This window comes from Hyla sarda, chromosome 4 (assembly GCF_029499605.1).
Source record: "Hyla sarda isolate aHylSar1 chromosome 4, aHylSar1.hap1, whole genome shotgun sequence".
Classification (NCBI taxonomy): Eukaryota; Metazoa; Chordata; class Amphibia; order Anura; family Hylidae; genus Hyla; species Hyla sarda.
This window is the reverse complement of record NC_079192.1, coordinates 25432462-25456093: the sequence shown is the minus strand read 5'-3', so window position 1 is coordinate 25456093 and position 23632 is coordinate 25432462. Positions and strand designations below refer to the sequence as shown.

General features: G+C 49.5%; 1 long non-coding RNA gene across 1 annotated transcript; it reads right to left on the bottom strand.

Moving 5' to 3' along the window:
• Positions 1-22176: 22176 nt before the first annotated feature.
• Positions 22177-23044, bottom strand: LOC130367651 (uncharacterized). Its single transcript, XR_008892135.1, has 3 exons — positions 22858-23044; positions 22593-22757; positions 22177-22490 (listed from the first exon to the last, which is right to left on the bottom strand). It is a non-coding gene; the product is annotated as an uncharacterized LOC130367651 (long non-coding RNA).
• Positions 23045-23632: the final 588 nt, after the last annotated feature.

The following is a 23632-nucleotide window of genomic DNA, read 5'->3' as shown; positions in this document are numbered from 1 at the left end:
TCTGAAAGTGGGTCAACAGAACCCGTTTGTTAAGGAACTGCCTTGACTGGGTCCTGATCTCCCACACTCCCAGACCCCACCGACGTATCTCCTTCAGAGTCGGGGTAGCGTAAGCCGGAATATATCCATGGAGCGTACGGAGGTCCTTCACTTGCCCTCCTGTCTCCCATTCCTGGAAGAAAGGCCGAAACCATTCCCTGCAGGAGAGTACCCACGGAGAAGCCCTCTCTGACCAGAGGTTTGAGATGTTAGCTTTCAAGAAGGTGTTGGTTAAGAACACCACAGGGTTTACCATAGATAAACCCCCTAGTCTCCTCGTGCGGTACGTAACCTCCCTCTTGACTAGGTTCATCCTGTTTCCCCATAACAGTTGGAAAAACAGGCTGTAGATTCTAATGTAGTAAGCTTCTGGCAAGATACATACGCTGCAGATAGATAAACAAGGGGAGCAGGAGGGGGGCGTGGCTTGACGCGCTCGGGACAAGTCGCATGGTCTGAGAGCTCCTGGCGGACCGCTTTATTAGAGGCCATATACACTGATATGGGAGGCAGATCGCACAGTAAAAAGCACAAGAAGAAACCTAAAAGCACCGGAGACAAACCTGGGACCATCCCGGCTTATTTTCAGCCCCTACAGACCTCAGACGCTGGACCGAGGCCTCCACCAGTGCTGCAGCCTCGATTTGGAAACGCTGCGCAGCATACAGTTTCCTCAGCTTCCGGCTCCCCGGTTAGCACGGAGCGCACAGGAGAGGAGTGCTCGCAATCGGAGACCTCAATACCCCCACTAAAGATGTCGGCAGCTACTGGAAAGACGCACCAACCGAAGGCACCTCCTCAGACTCCACTGCCTCAACGTGATGCAGCGCGAAACCCCCCGAACACACAGCAGCACAGCATGAAGGGGTGCGTGGCCTCCTCCCAGGCCGCCATTACGCCTGCCCGGAGTGACGGCCCCCCCTTACAAGTAAGATCTGACATGAGAGGTGAGCTGAAACTTACCCAAACTCTGTTACAAACCTCAGGAACGATCTCACAGACCCCTAAGCATACCACTATGCCAGATACTATTAACCCCATATGTACTGATCAAGCTCGGCAGTCTATCAGTACAAATATAGATGCTGCAGCTCCTCCTCAACTCTCATATCCACCCAAGTCAACCCAGACGGTGCCACAACCACCTTTGAAACCTGCTCCTCTCTCTAAGGGACTTCCATCAGCAACTACACCTAGTATCTCCGCTGAGACATATACCCACTCTAACAATATCACTAGTGATTCCCATCTACCACTATCAACCTCTCAGCAACCTGTTTCTGGTCCTCCTGCAATAAATGCTGTTGACTGGGCGGAAGCTATGGATTCAGACATCTCCCATTCTGAGGATGAGATACGAGATTCCACAGAAGATAGTGACACCCCTGAATATTGGGGCGCTAGCCCACCCGCCAAGAAGAAGTTATTCAAAACTCCACTGAAGGCGAAAACAGCCGTAGCGAAGGGTGCAGACCACTCCTCTTCAGATGAAGCTCTCATAGGCAAGAAACAAAACCTTAGAAGAGCCTGTGGAGCTGACAGACCCACCCTCACTGCTGATACGATCTCTGACTCTTCCTTACCCACCCCTGAAATGGCAACTAACACACTGAAGGACCATCCGGAACTACAGGCCTTGCTGGCTCTAATTCCGACCAAATCGGACATCCAGAATATGGCAAATGACCTGCGCCTTGCTTGGAAAAAAGACCTCAAACCGGTCAAATCAGACATCACTCAACTTAAAGACAAAGTACAATCGCTTGAGGAATTTCGTACTACTACCTCCGCTCAGATTCAAACCCTACAGGAGGCGACTAAAAACCTCTCTCTTCACCAAGCGGCGGAAATAGATCATCTTGATGACCTAGACAATCGCAATTGGCAAAACAATATAAGAATCAAAGGACTGCCTGAATCCGTTTCCCCACAAGACATTACAACTACCTTACAAAAAAAATTTAATGAAATCCTTCAGAAGCCTTTAGACACACCCCTTGAACTGGATAGAGCTCATAGGGCTCTTAGAGCAAAAAATCCGGATCCAGCCAAACCAAGGGATATCATTTGCAGAGTACATCACTACCTCGTGAAAGAGGACATCATGAAAAAAGCGAGATCCCTGAAGAATCTCACCTACAATAGCCATCCCATTTACTTGTTCCCGGGTCTTTCCCTCCGTACCCTCAAGCTAAGAGCAGCTCTTAAACCGCTTCTGCAACTCCTGAATAACGCCCGAATTGTGTATCGTTGGGGCTTTCCCTTCTCACTAATTGCTAAGTACGATACCACTACAGCAACGCTAAGACATCCAATGGATTTACAGAACTTTCTGAATACTTTTCGTCTCCCTCCAATTTCTCTTCCGGAATGGGATAGAATGTTTCGCCTTACCTCTTATCCACCGATAGCCCAGCTTGCTCATAAACGCAATGCTCCCACCCAGCAAGACACCCAACCGATGTCACAGAAGACTTCCCTGATGAGACGCAAAACCTGATGTACATTCACCATAACCTTGTCGTCAACACTACTCTAACTTTCCTTGTCAACAGATACCTGTGAGGGCCATCTGGCCCAGTTTCTGTTACTTTACTATTACTTGAACGCCTTTTCCATAACCGTTGTCTGGACCCAGAAGCACCTACTGACTTGTACTTAGATATTGAGTTTGAATGTCTGTCTTCTAATGTCGCATTATTCACCTCCGCACTTAGAAAGTGGATCTTGGTCAAATCCCTGACACATACTTTTGACTCTACTTTCTTTTACTACACACTTAGCCCCGATACACTGTGCTTTTTTCTTGCATTGGTCTCTAACTATCACCTGTTGCCTCCCATACACTCGCTACTACAAAGAGATGGCTTTGCTTTCTCTTTAATAGTTAATTGCCTCACTGTACCCTGCAGTGGTTGTCATGGCCTACACCATGACCCATGTTCTTTAAGTCCTTTTTTTTTTTAGCGGTTCTAATTTTTGACCTAATTTGTTATAGCCTGTAGATTTACCCTAGCGAGACTTCTACGTTACCCCCACTAGTTGCATGATTGGACTGGTTCCAGTCTTACTATTGGCCCTTATGGCCCTTTCTTGTAGACACCGTGTACTCATTCCCTTATGGGTACTTCCTTTTTCTACTGCTATACTCCCTCCTAATTCATCTCTCCACTTTTTCTTCTTTTACAGGACCATCTCCCTCCAACCGAGCTTGCCGTGCAGACTGGACCGACCGGGGTGCTGTCGTGCCTGGCCCATATGGTGTCCACCTCTCCTAACCAAGTATGTCGACTGATCTTAAACTTGCCTCCCTCAACATACAGGGATTTAACACGCCTGAGAAAAGAGCTCAAACACTATATTCATTCCATAGACAGAAAGTTCACATTTTGTTCCTACAAGAAACTCACTTTAAATCTGGCCATATACCTAAAATAAATAATCAATACTACACTCAATGGATTCATAGCACCAACCCGGACTCCCGCTCAAAAGGGACGGCTATAGCCTTCCATAAATCCCTCCCAATCTCTATCACATCTTCCCATACTGATCCGCAATCCCGATATATCTTTGCGAACTGTGAGATTCTGGGACAGAGATACACATTCGCAAACATATATGCGCCCAATAGATCTCAGGTCCCCTTTCTAATTAAGACGCTAAACGCCCTGTCCGACTTTGCCACTGGCCCGATTTTCTTGGGGGGTGATTTCAACCTTCCACTCTTCCCCCACATAGACACTTCAACGGGCCATTCACTGCTCTCTCACAGCAAACTCCGAGCCTTGAGAAAGAAACTACATGATCTTCAGCTTAGTGACATATGGAGATCCCTTAACCCTCAGGACAGGGATTATACATTCTACTCTTATGCACGAGGCACATATAGTAGAATAGATTATTTACTATGCTCACATCACTTACTCCATACGATTTTACGGTCTCAAATAGGCAATATAGCTATCTCAGACCACGCTCCGGTGTTTTGCTCCATCTCGCTACCGGCTTTTGCCAGACCTCGCCCCACCTGGAGGCTTAATTAGACCCTCCTTTTGGATACACTATGTCTCCAAGACCTTAAGACGACTGTCTCCCACTTTTATGCAGACCATGCCTCTGATGCTTCCTCTCCTCTCACCAAATGGGAATGTTACGCCGAGCGCTCCGGGTCCCCGCTCCTCCCCGGAGCGCTCGCTACACTCTCGCTACTGCAGCGCTCCGGTCAGATCCTCTGACCCGGTGCGCTGCGATACCGCCTCCAGCCGGGATGCGATTCGCGATGCGGGTGGCGCCCGCTCGCGATGCGCACCCCGGCTCCCGTACCTGACTCGCTCTCCGTCGGTCCTGTCTCGGCGCGCGCGGCCCCGCTCCCTAGGGCGCGCGCGCGCCGGGTCTCTGCGATTTAAAGGGCCACTGCGCCGCTGATTGGCGCAGTGGTTCTAATTAGTGTGTTCACCTGTGCACTCCCTATTTATACCTCACTTCCCCTGCACTCCCTCGCCGGATCTTGTTGCCATTGTGCCAGTGAAAGCGTTTCCTTGTATGTTCCTAGCCTGTGTTCCAGACCTCCTGCCGTTGCCCCTGACTACGATCCTTGCTGCCTGCCCCGACCTTCTGCTACGTCCGACCTTGCTTCTGTCTACTCCCTTGTACCGCGCCTATCTTCTGCAGTCAGAGAGGTTGAGCCGTTGCTAGTGGATACGACCTAGTCACTACCGCCGCAGCAAGACCATCCCGCTTTGCGGCGGGCTCTGGTGAAAACCAGTAGTGACTTAGAACCGGTCCACTAGCACGGTCCACGCCAATCCCTCTCTGGCACAGAGGATCCACCTCCTGCCAGCCGGCATCGTGACAGTAGATCCGGCCATGGATCCCGCTGAAGTTCCTCTGCCAGTTGTCGCCGACCTCACCACGGTGGTCGCCCAGCAGTCACAACAGATAGCGCAACAAGGCCACCAGCTGTCTCAACTGACCGTGATGCTACAGCAGCTACTACCACAGCTTCAGCAATCATCTCCTCCGCCAGCTCCTGCACCTCCTCCGCAGCGAGTGGCCGCTCCAGGCCTACGACTATCCTTGCCGGATAAATTTGATGGGGACTCTAAATTTTGCCGTGGCTTTCTTTCCCAATGTTCCCTGCACTTGGAGATGATGTCGGACCAGTTTCCTACTGAAAGGTCTAAGGTGGCTTTCGTAGTCAGCCTTCTGTCTGGAAAAGCTCTGTCATGGGCCACACCGCTCTGGGACCGCAATGACCCCGTCACTGCCTCTGTAAACTCCTTCTTCTCAGAAATTCGAAGTGTCTTTGAGGAACCTGCCCGAGCCTCTTCTGCTGAGACTGCCCTGTTGAACCTGGTCCAGGGTAATTCTTCCGTTGGCGAGTACGCCGTACAATTCCGTACTCTTGCTTCAGAACTATCCTGGAATAATGAGGCCCTCTGCGCGACCTTTAAAAAAGGCCTATCCAGCAACATTAAAGATGTTCTGGCCGCACGAGAAATCCCTGCTAACCTACATGAACTCATTCATCTAGCCACTCGCATTGACATGCGTTTTTCCGAAAGGCGTCAGGAGCTCCGCCAGGATATGGACTTTGTTCGCACGAGGCGTTTTCTCTCCCCGGCTCCTCTCTCCTCTGGTCCCCTGCAATCCGTTCCTGTGCCTCCCGCCGTGGAGGCTATGCAGGTCGACCCGTCTCGCCTGACACCTCAAGAGAGGACACGACGCCGCATGGAGAATCTCTGCCTGTACTGTGCCGGTACCGAACATTTCCTGAAGGATTGTCCTATCCGTCCTCCCCGCCTGGAAAGACGTACGCTGACTCCGCACAAAGGTGAGACAGTCCTTGATGTCAACTCTGCTTCTCCACGTCTTACTGTGCCTGTGCGGATATCTGCCTCTACCTTCTCCTTCTCTACTATGGCCTTCTTGGATTCCGGATCTGCAGGAAATTTTATTCTGGCCTCTCTCATCAACAGGTTCAACATCCCGGTGACCAGTCTCGCCAGACCCCTCTACATCAATTGTGTTAACAATGAAAGATTGGACTGTACCATACGTCTCCGCACGGAGCCCCTCCTAATGTGCATCGGACCTCATCACGAGAAAATTGAGTTTTTGGTCCTCCCCAATTGCACTTCCGAAATTCTCCTTGGACTACCCTGGCTTCAACACCATTCCCCAACCCTGGATTGGTCCACTGGAGAGATCAAGAGTTGGGGCCCCTCTTGTTTCAAGGACTGCCTTAAACCGGTTCCCAGTACTCCTTGCCGTGACTCTGTGGTTCCCCCTGTAACCGGTCTCCCTAAGGCCTATATGGACTTTGCGGATGTTTTTTGCAAAAAACAAGCTGAGACTCTACCTCCTCACAGGCCTTATGACTGTCCTATTGACCTCCTCCCGGGCACTACTCCACCCCGGGGCAGAATTTATCCTCTCTCTGCCCCAGAGACTCTTGCTATGTCTGAGTACATCCAGGAAAATTTAAAAAAGGGCTTTATCCGCAAATCCTCCTCTCCTGCCGGAGCCGGATTTTTCTTTGTGTCCAAAAAAGATGGCTCCCTACGTCCTTGCATTGACTACCGCGGTCTTAATAAAATCACTGTAAAGAACCGCTACCCCCTACCTCTCATCTCTGAACTCTTTGATCGCCTCCAAGGTGCCCACATCTTTACCAAACTGGACTTAAGAGGTGCTTATAATCTCATCCGCATCAGAGAGGGGGATGAATGGAAAACGGCATTTAACACTAGAGATGGACACTTTGAGTATCTGGTCATGCCCTTTGGCCTGTGCAACGCCCCTGCCGTCTTCCAAGACTTTGTTAATGAAATTTTTCGTGACCTCTTATACTCCTGTGTTGTTGTATATCTGGACGATATCCTGATTTTTTCTGCCAATCTAGAAGAACACCGCCAGCATGTCCGTATGGTTCTTCAGAGACTTCGTGACAATCAACTTTATGCCAAGATGGAGAAATGTCTGTTTGAATGCCAATCTCTTCCTTTCCTAGGATACTTGGTCTCTGGCCAGGGACTACAAATGGATCCAGACAAACTCTCTGCCGTCTTAGATTGGCCACGCCCCTCCGGACTCCGTGCTATCCAACGTTTTTTGGGGTTCGCCAATTATTACAGACAATTTATTCCACATTTTTCTACCATTGTGGCTCCTATCGTGGCTTTAACCAAAAAGAATGCCAATCCTAAGTCATGGCCTCCTCAAGCGGAAGACGCCTTTAAACAGCTCAAGTCTGCCTTTTCTTCGGCTCCCGTGCTCTCCAGACCTGACCCATCTAAATCCTTCCTATTGGAGGTTGATGCCTCCTCTGTAGGAGCTGGAGCGGTCCTTCTACAAAAAAATTCTTCCGGGCATGCTGTTACTTGTGGTTTTTTTTCTAGGACCTTCTCTCCGGCGGAGAGGAACTACTCCATCGGGGATCGAGAGCTTCTAGCCATTAAATTAGCACTTGAGGAATGGAGGCATCTGCTGGAGGGATCAAGATTTCCAGTTATTATTTACACCGATCACAAGAACCTCTCCTATCTCCAGTCTGCCCAACGGCTGAATCCTCGCCAGGCCAGGTGGTCTCTGTTCTTTGCCCGATTTAATTTTGAAATTCACTTTCGGCCTGCCGATAAGAACATTAGGGCCGATGCTCTCTCTCGTTCCTCGGATGCCTCGGAAGTAGAGCTCTCTCCGCAACACATCATTCCTCCTGACTGCCTGATCTCCACTTCTCCAGCCTCCATCAGGCAAACTCCTCCAGGGAAGACCTTCGTCTCTCCACGCCAACGCCTCGGAATCCTCAAATGGGGTCACTCCTCCCATCTCGCAGGTCATGCGGGCATCAAGAAATCCGTGCAACTCATCTCTCGTTTCTATTGGTGGCCGACTCTGGAGACGGATGTCGTGGATTTTGTGCGAGCCTGCACTGTCTGTGCCCGGGATAAGACTCCTCGCCAGAAGCCCGCTGGTCTTCTTCATCCTCTGCCTGTCCCCGAACAGCCTTGGTCTCTGATTGGTATGGACTTTATTACAGACTTACCCCCATCCCGTGGCAACACTGTTGTTTGGGTGGTCGTTGATCGATTCTCCAAAATGGCACATTTCATCCCTCTTCCTGGTCTTCCTTCAGCGCCTCAGTTGGCAAAACAATTTTTTGTACACATTTTTCGTCTTCACGGGTTGCCCACGCAGATCGTCTCGGATAGAGGCGTCCAATTCGTGTCAAAATTCTGGAGGGCTCTCTGTAAACAACTCAAGATTATATTAAACTTTTCTTCTGCATATCATCCTCAATCCAATGGGCAAGTAGAAAGAATTAACCAGGTCTTGGGTGATTATTTACGGCATTTTGTTTCCTCCCGCCAGGATGACTGGGCAGATCTTCTACCATGGGCCGAATTCTCGTATAACTTCAGAATCTCTGAATCTTCCTCCAAATCCCCATTTTTCGTGGTGTACGGCCGTCACCCTCTTCCCCCCCTCCCTACTCCCTTGCCCTCTGGTTTGCCCGCTGTGGATGAAATATCTCGTGATCTTTCCACCATATGGAAAGAGACCCAAAATTCTCTCTTACAGGCTTCATCACGCATGAAGAAGTTTGCTGATAAAAAAAGAAGAGCTCCCCCCATTTTTTCTCCTGGAGACAAGGTATGGCTCTCCGCCAAATATGTCCGCTTCCGTGTCCCTAGCTACAAATTGGGACCACGCTATCTTGGTCCTTTCAAAATTTTGTGCCAGATTAATCCTGTCTCTTACAAACTTCTTCTTCCTCCTTCTCTTCGTATTCCTAATGCCTTTCACGTTTCTCTTCTTAAACCACTCATCATCAACCGTTCCTCTCCCAAACTTGTTTCTCCCACTCCTGTTTCCGGCTCCTCGAACATCTTCTCCGTAAAGGAGATACTGGCCTCCAAGAAGGTCAGAGGGAAAACTTTTTTTCTAGTCGATTGGGAGGGTTGTGGTCCTGAAGAGAGATCCTGGGAACCTGAGGACAATATCCTAGACAAAAGTCTGCTCCTCAGGTTCTCAGGCTCTAAGAAGAGGGGGAGACCCAAGGGGGGGGGGTACTGTTACGCCGAGCGCTCCGGGTCCCCGCTCCTCCCCGGAGCGCTCGCTACACTCTCGCTACTGCAGCGCTCCGGTCAGATCCTCTGACCCGGTGCGCTGCGATACCGCCTCCAGCCGGGATGCGATTCGCGATGCGGGTGGCGCCCGCTCGCGATGCGCACCCCGGCTCCCGTACCTGACTCGCTCTCCGTCGGTCCTGTCTCGGCGCGCGCGGCCCCGCTCCCTAGGGCGCACGCGCGCCGGGTCTCTGCGATTTAAAGGGCCACTGCGCCGCTGATTGGCGCAGTGGTTCTAATTAGTGTGTTCACCTGTGCACTCCCTATTTATACCTCACTTCCCCTGCACTCCCTCGCCGGATCTTGTTGCCATTGTGCCAGTGAAAGCGTTTCCTTGTATGTTCCTAGCCTGTGTTCCAGACCTCCTGCCGTTGCCCCTGACTACGATCCTTGCTGCCTGCCCCGACCTTCTGCTACGTCCGACCTTGCTTCTGTCTACTCCCTTGTACCGCGCCTATCTTCAGCAGTCAGAGAGGTTGAGCCGTTGCTAGTGGATACGACCTGGTCACTACCGCCGCAGCAAGACCATCCCGCTTTGCGGCGGGCTCTGGTGAAAACCAGTAGTGACTTAGAACCGGTCCACTAGCACGGTCCACGCCAATCCCTCTCTGGCACAGAGGATCCACCTCCTGCCAGCCGGCATCGTGACAGGGAAGCTCTAAAGTGTGTCCTGAGGGGTGTCTTCATTAAACATGGTACGAGGTTGAAGAGGGAAGCATTGGCAAAATTTCACTCCTTACAAACACAGTTACAGTCGCTCGAGTCTCTGCACAAACGTACACAACAAGATATGGTCTTCAGAGACATTATTAAAGTACGCACAGACTTACTATAGCTTATGAACAATTCACACAAACATTACAAACAATTGACAGGAAAGTTATTTTATGAATGGGGTAACAGATCGGGCAAGTTGCTGGCAAGAGCTCTCAAAAATAAGAAATCCTCTCTTTTTATCCCGGCAATTAAAGATCCGAATGGAATCCCCTCTTGTTTGACACCTGACATTTTGGAATCCTTCCACAAATATTACTCTTCGCTATATAATCTCCCCAAGCACGGTTCTACCTCTCCCACTAACCCTGAGACTCCGTCTCTATCACAGTTTATCTCTGACACTGCACTGCCTCGATTATCTATCGATGCAATTCGGGCAATGGAGGAGCCATTCTCGCAAGTAGAGTTGTTTGATGCTATATCTACCATGCCTGCAGGTAAAAGCCCAGGCCCTGATGGCTATACAGCCAAGTTCTATAAGATCTTGCGGGAAGATGTGGCCCCCTCGTTGCTAGAGGCGTTTAACTCCATGTCTAACTCCCCTAACATTTCCCCGTCCTTTTTGAGAGCATATATAACTGTGATCCCTAAAGAGGGTAGGGACCCGCTTCTATGTCCTAGTTATCGCCCCATTTCTCTACTTAATTCGGACACCAAATTGTACGCTAAATTAATCGCTAATAGATTGTCCTCGTACGTGCCTTCCCTAGTCCACCTGGATCAAGTCGGCTTTGTGCAAGGCAGAGAGGCGAGGGACAATACCCTTCGTACCTTCTCTTTGATACATCAAGCACGTGCGCAGAGATACCCATTCTTCCTCTTGTCTCTAGATGCCGAGAAGGCTTTTGACCGGGTGGACTGGGAATTCATGTTTGCCTCTTTATCCCAAATAGGTGTAGGTCCCAACATGCTCTCCCGCATACAAGCACTATATACAAGCCCCCAGGCTCAGATTAGGATTAACGGGCATCTCTCCTCCCCGTTGCATATTGGAAATGGCACGAGGCAGGGTTGTCCCCTTTCACCGCTACTATATGTTATATGCATGGAACACCTGTTAATAGCTATACGAAATAACCCAAATATAAAGGGGATTGCTCTGCCCTCGGGCCATCACAAGTGTGCGGCGTTTGCAGATGACTTGTTGCTCTACCTCTCTTCACCACTTACATCTCTCCCTTCTCTATTGTCCACGATCAAAACATTCTCAGCTCTCAGTAATTATAAATTAAATTCATCAAAATGCGAGGCACTCAACATTACTTTGTCCCAGACAATGGTTCGCTTACTGCAGACCTCATATCCATTCAAGTGGCAACATCACTCGATCACTTATTTAGGAATTCAAATACCATCACTTCATACGGAAACTTTTAAACTTAACTATGCACCACTCTTACAAGCGTTGCGAGCGGATCTATCCAAATGGGAGAAGAAAGACTTCTCCTGGATAGGAAGAATAAACATCCTTAAAATGAACACTCTACCCCGCCTCCTATACCTATTTTGCACAATTCCTATAGCCCTGCCCCGCACTTTTTTCAAAGAATTAATCTCCCTACAGAATAGCTTCGTATGGAATCGTGGACATACCAGACTGGCGAGACATGTGCTGGTCAGGAGAAAAGATGAAGGAGGACTAGCCCTTCCCGATTTCCACTCTTACTACTTAGTGACTGTACTCAATCGAGTTCTAGACTGTTTTCATCATGTCTCTGATAAGCAATGGTTACAGATAGAATGAGACATTACAGGGAGCGACCTTAGATCAATCCTGTGGAGCCCCCCAATTAAATCGGCTAGGGGAACCATCAAGTATTCTCCACCGGTTCTGACTTCTATTAGACAGGCAACCAAAATGTATCTATCTCGGACACCCCTCTACACCCCAGATGGACCCTTAATGCCTTTATTCCACAACTCAATATTTCCTCCCACACAATCTCACTCCTCGTTCCTATCCTTTAAGGCCAGGGATTATGTTACATTTCGATCTCTCTTGAATGATACATCTCTGAAACCCCTCTCGGTAATCATAGATGGGACAAACCCAACCACGGCCCACCTTTTCCAATATTCCCAACTCACACATTTCTATGCCTCCGCTAAAAACATCTGGAAACTTCACAGACCTCTAACTGACTTTGAGAAACTGTGTACAAGAAGCTCTCAGCTGTCCCATGTAATAAGCTTAATTTACCCTCTCTTACTTAAGAGGACGACATCCAAACCTCTCCCATTCAAAGTGGGTTGGGAAAGGGACATGGGCCACGCAATCCCAGATTTAGCCTGGACACAGACCCTGCTACGGTGCCATAAAACCTCTGTGTCATGTAAAACCCACGAAATTAACTATAAAATCCTTTCCAGATGGTATAGGGTCCCAACATTACTGGCTAATATGTACCCGGGAACATCGGATGTGTGCTGGAGATGCACTGGTGAAAGAGGCACCATGCTGCATATATGGCTCTCATGCCCTAGACTAATTTCTTATTGGTCGAAGGTTTTAGACATTATTAAACGTATCACATCGGTGGGTCTCCAGCGCACACCTGAGACTCTTTTATTATCGATTTTTCCGACATCGCTACCCAAGAACACTTCACGTCTAATCTCATTCCTGTTGATAGCGGCCAGAGCTGTTATCCCGAGGTTGTGGAAGTCGGTCTCGGTACCTTCAATCTCCTCTTGGCTACTTGACATATCTAAATTACATAGAATGGAGGAGCTGATGGCCGACTCTCCCAGCCAGCTAGCCAGGTATATTGTGATCTGGTCACCTTGGCTAACCTTTGTATCCTCCCCGGAATATGAGACTCTGTATCTTGCCAACTGATATACAAACACCCATTAGAACCCTTGTCTATACCCAGTGTACTACCCTTTTCCTATCAACATGTATTTGGACATGTACACTTCTATTATACATACCCTTTTTTTCCTATGTGCACTGGGCGCGACGGTGATTCCGGTGTGGTTTGGCTTGTGCGGTGAGTTCTTGATATGTCTTCCATGGTCCCTTCTTCTTCCATGTAACTCTTCTTTCGTATCCCCTATGCCCCCCCTTTTTTTCTCTTCTACTTACCCCTACGTCTCTACCCACCTTTCTATTCCTTTCCTTCTCTTTTAGTTAAGTTAAGTTTACAATGTCATTTAATTCGCCAGACTGCTTGATACCACAAGTTTTGACCTCACCTCTCATTTACCCCATTTTGATTCCGATTAGATACAATACGGGATCTCGTAGAAGCTTTTTCATTATGGTATCTAAAGATTATCACTACCTAGTTAAGAGAGGCATTCTCTGAAAAGACATTAGTCCCCACCATGTATATTGTAACAATACCTAGATAGTTACATGACTGGCAGTCTGTTACAAAGAGAGTATTTTCTACACATACTATGCTATGGGCAAATTATTATGCAACTCTCCTGTTAAATGATTATTGTGTTTTTGTTATAATGCACATTATTCTAAAACTGAATATATAAAGGTCTAAACCTGAAAAAAACAAGGGGAGCAGGTACGATTTGATCAGGTGTACCCTTTCCCTGAGGGTCATAGACCAACCCTTCCATTGGTCCACCTTCTGAGCAGCATCCTGGAGCTTACCATCCCAGTTTTTGGTCGGATAATCATCCTGGCCGAATATGATGCTCAAAACTTTTGCTGACTCTTGGGGCCCAGGCAGAGTGTCCAGGAGATCAAATGTGGGATCTCCCCCTCCCAGCCAGAGACTCTCACACTTATCCCGGTTGATCTCAGACCCAGATGCCTCCGAGTAGCGGTCCACTTCCGACATCACCGCATCGACCTCCTCTCGCGAGGAGACAAAAATAGTGACATCGTCAGCGTACGCCACCACTCTCTGGGCGACATCCAGCTCCGCCAGACTCATCCTGACTCCCGCCAACGGCCCACAATCTACCCTCCAGACGAAGGGATCGATCGCAAACACGTATAAAAGCAGGCTCAAAGGACAATCCTGACGGACTCTGGACCCCACCTCAAAACAGCGGCCAGACCAACCGTTCACCAGTGGGAAACTCTCTGCCCCTGCATACAAGATCTTAAGCCAATTACCAAAAGTACTCGGTAAGCCATATCTCAGGAGGACGGACCAGAGGTACTCGTGGTTCACCCGATCAAACGCTTTGGCCTGATCCAGGGACAGCAAATACCCCTTCCAGAAACCAGCACTACTCCGCTCCACTGCCTCCCTGACACTAAGGACCGCACTTAAGGTGCTTCGGCCTGGAACAGAGCAGTGCTGAGCCCCCGAAAGGAGCCGGGGTGCAAACTTCACCAGACGATTAAACAGTATCTTAGCCAGAAGCTTCCTGTCCGTATTGAGAAGAGCTATGGGCCTCCAATTCTCAATACGGCTGGGATCTTTACCCTTTTACAGAAGAATCAGGGCTGACCTCCTCATTGAATTCGGCAGAGTGCCCGAGGAGAGACACTCATTGAGTACCTCAGTCAAGAGGGAAGCTAAAGACTCCTTAAAGGACCTGTACCACTCGGATGTTAAGCCATCCGGACCTGGCGACTTCTTAGTAGTGTTGAGCGGCATAGGCCATATTCGAATTCGCGAATATTCGCGAATATATGGGCGAATATTCGTCATATATTCGCGAATATTCGCATATTCGTAATATTCTCGTTTTATTTTCGCATATGTTAAAATTCGCGTGCGCGACAATTCGCGTATGCGAAAATTAACATATGCGGAAATTAACATATACAAAATTAGCATACGCGAAAATTCGCAAATGCTAATTTTCGCAAATGCGAATTTTCGCATGCCAATCTCACACAGTAGTATTAGAGCCTTCTTTACATCACACAAGCTGGAAGCAGAGAGGGGTGATCACTGTGATGTGTACTGTGGGAAAAAAAAAACGAATATTCGTAATTACGAATATATAGCGCTATATTCGCGAAATTCGCGAATTCGCGAATATGCGATATTCGCGAATAATATTCGAATTGCGAATATTCGCGAGCAACACTACTTCTTAGGGGCAAGCCCCTCGATCGCCAGTCTCACTTCCTCTTCCCTGATTTCTTCTGCCAAAACATCAAGAGAGGGGTCTACCCCTGGCTCAGGAATGGTTTCAGCCAGGAAAGCCGACATCTTGTCTTGATCTAGATCCTTCCTTCCCAAGAGGTGCGAGTAGAAGGATCTGACGACCTCCAAGATCCCTGATCTGGACCGATTCAGAGATCCTGTACTATCAATCAGTCCTGAAATGACTTTACTACTCACTGACATCTTACAGTTTGTGTAAGGGTCGGGCGAGCGGTACTTCCCGAAATCCCTCTCAAAAACCAAAGATGCGTGCCTATCGTACTGACACCCCATCAGCAAGGATTTCACTCTGGAGATATCCTCTTGGCTACCTCCAGTCGAGACAAGAACCTCGAGTTTCCTCCTCAGACCCTGATACAGGCCATACCTGTTCAGGGACCTGAGGCTCGAGAGCTGGCGAAAGAACCCCGCAACCCGCTTCTTGAATATCTCCCACCACTCTGACTTACTACTACATAGGCCCAGTAAAGGTACCTGACTCTGAAGAAAATCCTCAAAGGACTGTCTTATCTCCGCTTCCTCCAGGAGGGACGAATTCAGCTTCCAATAGCCTTTTCCCATCCGGGGGGTCTCTGAAACATTCTGGGAAAACAAAATCATACAGTGGTCGGAGAACTCCACCTCAACCACGGACACTGCGGAAGCTACGGCTTCCTCCTTTAAATAAAACCTATCTATCCTAGACCTGCGACTACCTTGATGATAGGTGAAACCCGTGTGGCCTGAGGGGCTCTGGATGTGGGCGTCCTCTAGGCGAGCTTCTCTAGCTATGCTAATCAGTGCCACACTATCGCAAGTCAGCGGACCATTGGAGCCTCTCCTATCTTGGGACCTTGTGACATTATTGAAGTCCCCTCCAAAGATCACTTGCCGACTCGTAAAAAGAAAGGGCTTAATCCTCATAAAGAGATCTTTACGGCCCCGCTTAGTTTGCGGGGCGTAGATGTTAATGAGCCGGAGCTCTTGTCCCTTCATGAAGACATCTAAGATCAGGCACCTCCCCATTTCTAACTCAATAACCCGTCTGCATTCAACAGGAGCAGTAAAAAGGACCGCCACCCCACTAAACGGCTCAGCCGCAAGAGACCAGTGGGAGGGACCGCGCCTCCACTCTCTTCTGGCTTTTACCAGGGAGGCTAGATCTGACAACCTGGTCTCTTGCAAAAAGAAAATGTCAGCTTCAACACGGCCGAGAAAATCAAAGGCTGAGAATCTAGCCGTATCTGATTTTATGCTGGCACAGTTAATGGATGCCAACGTCAGTGGGGTGAGTGCCGCCATCCTGGCTGATTGAGTTAGATGGCCTCACCCCTTAAACCTTCTTCCTCTCCTTCCCTCCACCCCCATCTGAATCGGAGGAAGACCCTTTGCCTCTTTTTAAACTCAGGGATATATCCATCCCAGGATCTTTACCTCCAGCATCTGGTGTTACCTCAGCCCCTGAGGAAACTGCCCCAGAGGAAGGAGGCTCGGCACCTCCTGGAGGCCGCACTGCCTCCGGACCCTCGAGAAGAGGAGGGGAGATGGTATCCCCAAGGGCCTCATATCGATTTGAAAGGACGATCAGAGGGTCAGAGACTGAGTTGTTCCTTCTATGGTCTGAGGCTACAACTGAAGAGGAGGACGGCGCTGCCTTACTCTTATCCTTCTTCTTCCTCCTCTTCTTCTTTTCCTGGCCACCATTTACTGTCTGCCCCTCCTTCTACTGCTCATCCACAGTTTCGGATTCAGAGGCATGACTGGAGGAAGGAGCATCTTGACCTTCTTCCCTACGCAGTCTCCCTATCTCCTCATCCAGTTCGGCCCCACCCAAAGCCTCAGAGTTATTCTGACCTCCTTCTGAGCCAGTGTCTGGAGTGGGACCCCGAGCCACCCCTGGCACCTGGGCATTCTCAAGGGCCCTCTCCAACCTGCGCTTCTCCTCTCACCTCCGCATAGAGGGGGTCTTATGTTTTTCCTTCACTGGCTTTGGTGCCCCTCTCCTCCACTAGTCCCCTCCCCCGCTGGGGCAACCGTTAGGCTCTCCCCAGCCGGGGCGGTCACAGTGTTAGAGAACGAGCGTGGACACCGGCTGAACGGGTGACCTAGGTCACCACACAAGTTACACCGAATCTGCCCACAGGTGGCCGCCAGAGGACCCACCCCACAGCAGAGGGCGCATATCTGCTGAGTGCAGTTGGCACTAAAGTGGTTTAGGTCACCACACCTGTGACACAGCCTCGGCTGCCCCTGGTAGAAGATCTGAATCCTGTCGCGTCCCAGAAAGGCGGCCGAAGGGATGTGGGTGACCGTGTTCCCTGAATGCCTGAGACGAACGGAAAACGTCCAGGCCCCAGACCATATATTGTGCTCGTCAAAGTTCTTCCGGGGGACGTCCGTCACCTCCCCGTACCTGCCAAGCAAGGTCATAATGTCATAACAAGAAAGTGACTCGTTACGGGTCAAAACGGTCACTTTCTTTACCATACTCTGGCGAGATACCGCTTTTACAGCAAAATCTCGCCATCCGGGCTCGTTTTTCATCAGCTCATAATTAGACCAAAAGAGATCTAGTCCTTTCGACCTAACAAAGCTGACGTCAAACTCGGAGGAGCCGAAGGGGTGAATCAGGTCAAAGATGTCCCCAGCCCTGAAACCCATGTGGAAAAGAAGCTCCACCACCACCAAGCATCTTCGCCTTTCCAGACCAAACGGGCCACATTCCTGCGACCTACCTCCTGCCCGGGTGTCTGGAGGGACCATACGGCCCACCCATTCCTCTTTTGGAACGCTCCCAGACCATGTCTCTCCACCCAAAAAGACAGGTCCATCTCCTTTCCCTCTACCTGGAGCGTCCTTTCTCCTCTCTTTAGTGCCTCCAGGAGGCGCCGTTGCAACTGACCTTCACCAGATGCAGGAGGTAAAGATCCTACTGAACCCCCAGCCGCCACACTTGCATAACTCCTGACGACCGGGGGGGCAGCCGGACCAGACACCGTCCCTACATCCCCGCCTAGGCCACCTGTACTGCCACAAAAGCCACTCTTATTCCTACCATCCACACCACTACTACTACTCTCATTCACACCACTACTCCTCCCATCTGCACCACTACCACTCGTCTCATTCACACCACTACCACCCCTCCTCTTCACTCCACTATCACCACTCTTATTCACTTCACTGCCACTCCTCCCAATCACTCCACTACCACTCCTCCCATCTGCACCACTACCACTCCTCTCATTCACTCCACTATCACCACTCTCATTCACACCACTACCCCTCCTCCCATCCACAACACTACCACTCCTACCATCTACACCACTACCACTGCTCCCATCTACACCACTACCACTCCTCCCATCTGCAACACTACCACTCCTCCCATCTGCACCACTACCACTCCTCCCATCTGCACCACTACCACTCCTCCCATTTGCACCACTACCACTGCCACATACACCCCTCTCATCCACAGCACTACCACTCCCATCTTTCACACACCTTGTATTAACATTGCTTTTATTGACAGTATTTTTGGGATCAGCAGCTGCTTCACCCACTACCTCTGGGCTGGCCTGGACATGCTTTAGCTTGGCCTTTTTGTACATTCTCAGGTCACCGGCGGCTGCCATTGTCGGCGACGCTGACTCCTCCTCCATTTGAGATGTTACCACCGACATCACCTCCCGAAGCTGAGGCTGCCCCTCCGGGCGCAACTTCACCCCTCCTCGTGCCACTGATGTGCAGGGACTCCCCTCTCTCACAGGGGAGATCCCTGCAGTGTCCGCGCCACACACTGTGCCCAACCGCACGGGCTCAGCAGCAGGTTCTGACACCTGGATGCTCCCCCCCCTCTCAGGGGAGTGCCCCGCAGCACCGACACTACTAGCAGCGCCCAGGGGACCGCCCCCCGAGCAGAAGATCTCACCACACACCTCAGGCGCCTGGACAATCCCTCCCCCCTCTCAGGGAAGTGCCCCGCAGGGCTAGTAACAATGCCCACAATACTCGGGGAACCGCTCCCCTTGCAAACTGCCGCATAACTATTGCCCACCATTAGCCCGTCCTGCTCTTCCCTACCAGCAGGACGCGTGACTGTAGCACCTGTGGCCATGTTGGATGCAGCATTGTACCCCCCGTGCTGGTCCCGTTCCACAGCAGAAGCGGGATCTGGCAGGGTGGGAGGCCCAGCAGCCTGAATCAACTTTTCAGGTGGCCCAGACTGCTAGATTGGAGAGAAAACAAACTTTATCTGCTCCTCAGCCTTTTTCTTCTTCTTCTTTTTTTTCCTCTTCCTCCCCTAAGGGCCCAGGTCCTGGCCAAAACTGCAATTTTCCAGACGGGTGGGTGTCTCCTACATCACTATGGCCCGCAGGAGCCCCCCACAGACCAGTCCACTGTCACCGCCATCATTACTGTCACTTTCCTCAGAGGTGGCTGGTAAGGCGACTTGGGCAGGGTTGATGTAATCTGCACTCGGGGTGACAGAGGCCTTAGGGGTATACGGGGTATCACACACATCCCCCTCACTCTCATCTCCCTCACTGCCGCCATCTCCCTCACCACCTTCCTCCATCTTCTCCTCCGTGACACACAAGCACTCTTCCTCCCCCTGACTATCCTCTTCCTCCTTCACAGGGGTACGCATGGTTTTATAGCGGTCTTCATTCTTTAATTTTTCTTTAAACATGCCTGCACCCTCTACAATCAGCATTCAGGCTCTCACCACCTCCTGCTCCTCTGCCTTCAGCTGACACACCCTGGCAGCGAACCTTGCCCTCATGGCCTTGGCAGAGTTATCTGTTTGGTAGCGAGCAAACTTCAGGTCTTCCCTTATGATTTTCATCTTTTTTCCCAGCTACTCATATTCTACTAGATTTGCCTGCATGCGGGAACCGAAAGTAGCTAGCGACTCCCTGGGACCCTTCACCCCCCATTGCTGGGGTTCCATAGTATCAGACACAGTCCCCGAAGACATAACCATAAGCTTCTTACCGGACGCCTTGCGGTTTCCAGCGACGGACGGGGGAGTGGGCTCCACATTACTGCGGAGCCTGCTGGATCTTCTCACCCTGTCCTGGGAATCGGCCGTAGCTCTCTCACTCCCACCCCCCACCGTCCTAGTTCGAGGGGTGGAAGTCTGGGGCTCCATAGCAGGAGGCTCTCCCAAGGAAGCTGCCACCCTCCTGGGGAAAAGGCTGTAGGAAACACTGCTTCAATCCTCTCTCTCTGGAAAACTCTAGAAGTCAGACACACTCAACAGCTGCTGTGTTCCACAGGAAGTGCTCTCTGCTGACACCTCTGTCCATGTCAGGAACTGTCCGGAGTAGGAGAAGTTTACTATGGAGATTTGCTACTACTCACAGAGAACACTGTAGTAAGACCGAAAAGAACTATACAACTTCCTCTGTAGCATACGGCAGCTGATAAGTACTGTAAGGATTAAGATTTTTAAGAAGTAATTTACAAATCTGTTTAACTTTCTGGCACCAGTTGATTTAAAAAAATAAAATAAAATAATGTTTTCCCCCGGGGTACCCCTTTTACGTAACATCTGTAAATTCTGTACTACGAATATCAGCAGCCACTGAAGAGAGAGGTCATCCAACAACTGAAGTCCCAAAAAAATCTGCCACTAAATCCCTCAAGCAACCGTTCAGCCCCAGTCCAGAACCATCTGACCGGACCACAGGGACCAGTGTGGAGGAGAACAGGGTCCAGGCTGTAAAATAGAAGAACACCGGAGCAGCCAGATACACTGACTCTAAGGCTGAGCCTCATACTTCTACCGAAGCTGCAGAGTTATAGAGGAACTGTAAAAATGAAAGTACTACAACCCCCAGTGTGGTCAGTCTGTGCCCCCCTAAGGGTCAGGGTTGGAGGAGGCACAGGTTGAAAAGACACACTACAATGGGAGTTGTAGTACTGTAGTTGTTAAAGTAAAAAAAAATGTTTTCATCAGGTTGCCCATAGCAACCAATCAGATTGATTCTTTCATTCTTGAGAAGACCTCTGAAAAATAAAAGAAGTGATCTGATTGGTTGCTAAGAGCAACTGGACAACATTTCCTCTCCACAGGTACATTTCCCCGATTGTCTTCATATTTAGGATGAGAATCTACTGACAAAGTGAGTAGCCAACCATTTCTGGGCATAAAACTCTGTAAGAGACAGCAGTCTGGGGGCGTCTGTGGTGGACATGAAGGAAGGGGGGGGGTCAAGGGAAATTGAGATTTGACGTCTGCAGCGAGCGCTTCTCACTGAGCGACGGGTCTCATCCCAGGTATTGCAGGGGGACCCCCCACGATCAGCTACTTATCCCATAACCCATGGATAGGGGATAAGTTAATTTTTGCCATAGTTCTCCTTTAATTGGCCAGAACACACCCAAAATCGGTCCCAGCCAAACATTGCTTCGTGTCCTGTCATTTCTCCCAGCTGTTCTTTTTCTACCTGCTTGTAAGGCATGCCTACACTCTCTAATTCCTTAAAGTGGTACTCCGCCCCTAGATATCTTATCCCCTACCTTAAGGAGAGGACAAAAGATGACTGATCACTGGGACCCCCGCGATCTTCATGCAGCACCCGGCGTTCCAAATAATATATTTAGAACTCTGGGTTCTCGTGGTGCGGGTCGTGACCTCACGCCACGCCCTTTCCATTTATGTCTATGGGAGGTGGTGTGATGTCACAAGAAGGTGTGGCATGATGTCACGAATCCCACCACAGGAACCAGTGAGCTAAACATACTATTTAGAATTTTGGTTGCTGCATGGAGATTGCGGGGGTCCCAGCAGCAGGATCCCCTTGATCAGACATCTTATCCCCTATCCTTTACATAGGGGATAAGATATCTAGAGGCGGAGTACCCCTTTAAGGGACAGTTCATGTACCCAAAAGTTGATCCTTTGCAACCGTATGACCCCTAGCAAGTTCCCTGCATGAGTCCCATTCATCAGAAAAAGGCTTGTGCATGGAACTTGCTGGGTGTTGTACGTTTGCCTCATAAACTGCACCACCCAGCACCAGTTACCTCTCTCCGCACCGCATTATGCAGATCGTGCAGGAGACCAGCTTTGGTCATCCATGTTTTGCTAACTCTATTTTCACACACAGAAATAAATAAATGAGTCGAACAAGTCAAAGAACAGTTTAAAAAAAGGGGAACTTTATTTATTATTTATTAAAATGTTTGTGTAGGGGATTTTTTGTAACCTTCCATCACTCACAAAGAGCGTACAGTAACTAATACTCAGGACAGGAAAAACCTCCAGAGGGGAGGAAACCTGTAGGGAATCCATGGCTACTGTATGGCCCTTCCTCTGGGCATACTAAAGGAGGTTACCTCTAGAATTTGGGCAAATGTTTCTGTGTATGTGCATGATTCCTAGGCCTGTGCCTTCATCCAACGTCTTGCTGTAGGTCCCGAAATGCTACTCCATGTCCTGGAGATACTGCATCTAAGATAGGGGACAAAAAAGATAGATTATTTACATGTTTATCATAGAAATACACATGGAACTGCACTAAAGACCTTTTGGACAAAACAATGTAACACTTACCAGTCACAGTCATGTGCATGACTTTGCATTCCCGTGTCCCTACACAGTGTCCAGCACCGGCCCCTCACTGATGAACAGGACCAGTGTTATTTCTGGGGCTATGCCTTCATCCAACGTCTTGCTGTAGGTCCGGAAATGCTACTCCATGTCCTGGAGATAGTGCATCTAAGATAAGAAAAAAAAGATAAATTATTTACATGTTTATCATAGAAATACACATGGAACTGCACTAAAGACCTTTTGGACACAACAATGTAACACTTACCAGTCACAGTCATGTGTATGACTTTGCATTCCCGCGTCCCTACACAGTGTCCAGCACCGGCCCCTCACTGATGGAGAATGAACAGGAGCCGTGTTATTTCTGCTCATTGCTGCTCTTTGGTGGACAATGGTTATGACATCACATGTGTGACACGCTGTTACCTCCTGGGAGTTCTATTTCAGTAGTGCTGCTCTCTGATTGGCTGAAAATAAAAAAAGCTTTCTAATATATTCTGTATGACTGTTATCTAAGGTTTTTGACAAATTTTATTAAAATGGCGCCACTCCCTGTGGGTGCGTTATATTTGTTTCTCCTAACCAGACATTCTGTATAAGTAATATCATTTGGTGGCCCCAACAGCCTGGGCCCATAGGTTTCTTACATAGATCAATGCTACTCCGGTAGGCTCAATGAGCAGCGCTGGCCTCCAGGACGTCTGACGAGTGACGTCCCTGACGTTACGGTCTGGAGCGAAGGATGTCACTAGTCAGACGTCCCGGCAGCCATTGATTTAAAGTGGTCGTGGCTCCTGCTGCCAGTTCAAGATCAGACACCATGGCCCTAGATTGACATACTGCAACACCGATCCCCTGTGGCTGCCCACCTGTTGCAAAACTACAACTCTCAGCCTTCGGCTGTCAGGGCATGCTGGGAGTTGTAGATTTGCAATAGCTGGACAGACGTCTGTCGAAAGGGGGGAAAAAGCACCAGAAATAAAGCAATGTGGGCTTTGAAAAACACCATTTATATGTTGTTTTTAATCACAGCCTAAGCC